This window comes from Colossoma macropomum, unplaced genomic scaffold (assembly GCF_904425465.1).
Source record: "Colossoma macropomum unplaced genomic scaffold, Colossoma_macropomum, whole genome shotgun sequence".
NCBI classification, from domain to species: Eukaryota; Metazoa; Chordata; class Actinopteri; order Characiformes; family Serrasalmidae; genus Colossoma; species Colossoma macropomum.
In genome coordinates, this window is record NW_023494805.1 from 21,939,792 (window position 1) to 21,944,061 (window position 4,270).

Genomic DNA, 4,270 nt, shown 5'->3' on the forward strand with positions numbered 1-4,270 from the left:
CTACACCTGTACAATCATGAAGTCATGGTTTTTAGGCGTTTCATTACAATGAACAGGCGTTTCCAACACTCCACAATCATACGTGAAAGAAATTCAGAATGCAGCTCTGAATCCCAGGCAAAGATCTGCTACCAAATACCAAGCCATTGAGACTGGAAAGATGAAAATTTGAGAGGGAAGTTCTGAGGCCTAGGCTCAGGGTCCAGCTGCAACCATGAAAGACCTTAGAATACAGCAAAAAAAAATAGGTTAGACCTAGGGCCCAGGCCAAGGTTTCCCAGCCCTAATTGCCTCAACATAATGAAATCTGAGGCATGATTCTGAGGCAAAGGCCAAAAGCCCAGGAACTAAAACTAACACTGACAGAAAGAGAATTTAATAATTATAATCTCTCATTAGTCTCCACAGCTCATAAGAAATTGCGATGAAATTACTAAAGCCCAAGAAAACAAGTACCCATGACCCAGATATTTAGTGTCTAAAGAGTAAAAATTTGAACAGCAGCCAAGGCCTAACATCATCTAACCCGAAATAAAATCCTTAGAATGGCAGCAAATAATTTTTTTGGTTCTCTGAGGCCCAGGCCCAGGGTCTTGTTCTCAAGCTTGTTTCATATAGCTATGAAATATTGAAGTCTAGAGTTGGTGTTCTAAGGCTTTGGTCCATAGTCCACTAACAATAAACCAAACCTTAAGACAGGGACAATAATGTTGACATGAAAGACCTAACACCCATGCAAAGTTCCAGTAGTATGAGCCAGCAATTTGGACTCTAAAAAATAAAATTTAGAATAAGAGCTCTGAGACCATGTCCTAGAATCACATTACCTACACAAAATTCTTTAGAATAAGACCAAGACTCAGTGTCATAGAAAAGGAACTATAATATATGAATGGTAATTTGGAGACCAAGCCCAGGGTCTTATAACTGCACATCGGACCTGAGGCCAAGGACAAAAAGAAATTGCAATGAAATCTCAAAGCCAATACCCAGTATGAGCCATGTGAATGCAGCTCTGAAACCCAGACAAGAATCTGCTAACAAAGACCAAGCCATTGAGACTGCAAAGAATCAATTTTGGAACGGAAGTTCTGAGGCCGAGGCCGAGTGTCCTCTCGTGAACATAAAACACCTCAGAATGTTGCAAACATTCCCAGGGTCTTGTTCTCAGGCATGTTTCATTTAGCTAAGAAAGATTAATGTCTAGAACATGTTTCCTAAGGCTCTGCTCGATAAACCAAACTTTAAGTCAGTAACAATAATGTTGACTTGAAAGACCTAACACCCTGGAAAATTTCCTGTAGTATGAGCCAGCCATTTGGACTCAAAAGCTTAAAATTTGGATTAAAAGCTCTGAGGCCAGGTCCCAGAATAATATCACCTACACAACCTCTCATAGAATAAGTCCAAGACCCAATCTCTTAGAAAAGGAACTGTAATGTTTGAATGGCAATTTGGAGACCAAAGCCCAAGGTCTTATAACTGCACTTCGGAACTAAGGAAAAGGAAAAAAAGAAATTGCAATGAAATCTTAAAGCCAATACCCAGTATGAGCCATTTTATTTGATAGAGTAAGACGGGACATGCACTCTAAATACAGGTCCAGAGGCCTTTACAAGGGTGAGCAAACCTGTACAATCATGCAATAGTAGTTTTAGGCGTTGATTTACACGGAGAACGAGGCTACTGCACTCCTCAAACGCTCAAACGCTTTAGAAAAGCAAGAAGCGCTATGCAGTATTCTCCTAACGTGAAGACACTATTATGACTACAGACAGACATTTCTGCCATGAAATATTCTTTATATGTGTGAGAACAGACAGGAAATCACTTTTTCTTGAGAAAATGTATGACTACTTTAACTTGGGTGACAACACCTGTCCAATCATCAAGTTTGAGATTTAGGCGCTTCTCCACACTGAAAAGGCGTTTGCAGCACTCCACAAGCACTCCACAAGCGCTCAGACGCTTTAGAAAGGCTGGAAACGCTATACAGTATTGTCGTAACGTGAAATCATTTAAATGATTACAAACAGAAATTTCTGAAATAAAATATCATGTGTATGTGTGGGAACACACAGGAAATCACTTTATCTTAAGAAAAAATGTGACTACTTTAACTTTAGTGACTACACCTGTCCAATGATGAAGTCTGAGATTTAGGCGCTTCTCCAGACTGAAAAGGCGTTTGCAGCACTCTACAAGCGCTCAAACGCTTTAGAACTGCCGGAAACGCTATGCAGTATTGTCTCAACGTGAACTCATTATGATGATTACAAACAGATTTTTGTGTCATAAAATATCATGTATATGTGTGGGAACAGACAGAAAATCACATTTTCTTGATAAAATATATGACTACTTTAACTTGGGTGACTACACCTGTACAATAATGAAGTCATGATTTAGGCGCTTCTGTATACTGAAAAGGCGTTTCCAGCACTCCACAAGCGCTCACACGCTTTAGAAAGGCTGGAAACACTATGCAGCATTGTCTCAACGTGATCTCAATATATTGTTTATTAGCAGTCATTTCCGCCATAAATTATCCTGTATCCCAGCTAGCAAACATCAGTCGGACCACTTCTGGCCCAAATGCCGCATACCAAGCATGAATCTCATCGGCCCAGACTCAGTTTGAATCTAGGCCCCATTCTGGCCCACATGCTCGGCTCACATTCGGGCCAAGTGCCGCATACCAGTATTTATTAGATCGGCCCACATCCGGGCAAAATACCATATGCTGTGATATTCAACAATCCTCTGGAGAACCACTGCTCTGCACATTTGAATGTTTTCCCTGCTCTAAATCACCCACTTCAACAAAGGAAAGTTTTGTTAATGAGATGACTAGTTGGGATCAGGAGTGCAGAGAGTAGGGAAAACACGAAGGGAGCAGGGGAGGCTCCAGGACCAGGGTAGTATAATCACTGAAAGGGAGCCTGAAGGGTGGAGAAAGTTTGATGCTGCCTTAATGTGTGGAGTAAAGGGGATTTTTGTTGATCTGTGTGGAGTTCATAATGTTTGTCCCTCCACAGCCCTGTACTGCCCTGTCTTTCTAACTCTGACAGAACCGACCACCCGCCCCCCTCACACAAACTACGCTCCACTACACGGCCGGACTCTGATTTTCAGTCTGAGCTCTCTTCGCCTCTGTATCCCTAAAAAACTCATCACACCCGACAGTGAAACCGCGCTGCTGCTGATCGCTTGACAGACGCCGCTGTGCTTCCTGCTTTTCTGGCGCTAAACCACACTGTTTAAATCGCCATGGTAACAGCGATGTCTCTGATTGGTGGAGCTCTCTTTATGACGTATGGGTAATGTATTTGTTTACGAGAAATAAGGGAATAAAACGCGATTTTTCGGAAACGAAGCTGAAACCGGACTGATTCCTGGCTTTAATTGGAGCATATCATCATCTCACAATCTCTTAGCTCACAAGTCTACATTGGCTTGATAAAAATCTAATTCCCTATGGTGATTATGAATGGGATTTTTGTTTCCAGAACCAGACTGTTCTCAGCTGTTTCAACAGTAACAGTGAATAAAACATTATGTGTATCTATTATTTGATATTACTTGTTACCTTTTTCTGAACCTGCCTTTCCCGCAAAAACGAGGATAAGAGGATCTTTCTCTCCTGGGCTGGTGCTAGCTTCTTTAGGGTAATGCCCAGTCACTTTAGCCTGCTCTTTTACCGCATCGAGTCACACTGAAGCAAGTATAAGTTCTAAAGCACGTCGGCATTCATTTTCGGTTCATGCACTCAAGCTAAACTTAAGGTAAAGTAAAATAAACAGAGGGAAGAGGGAAGAGCTATGTGGTATGTAAAGCTAGCATTATAGAACGTAGCAGAGAGAATTAACAGTCAGCTAGTCCCCTCTAGTTCTGTCCGTTATTTTTCCAACATGGCGATGATCATCTTTTACGCGTAGCCCTATTGCCCTATAGATAAATAATACAAACACACACACACACACACACACACACACACACACACACACACACAATACATGGCTCACCTTACCCCACTGCGTTTTCAGGCTAGTTCATCATCTGTGAACACAGAAAGTATTCTGATGTCTAGCAGTTCTTTTTCAACATTTTGCAAACCAGTAGATTAAGTAGTTTTTTTGTCACCCAAGACAATTCAAGTGACCTGCCCTGTGATGCGTGGAGTTATTAGTCTTTTCATTTTCTAGCCGACTTAGCTAGGCATAGCTTTTTTGTTTCTCAATAATTCGGTGAGGACATATGTCTGTTTGGT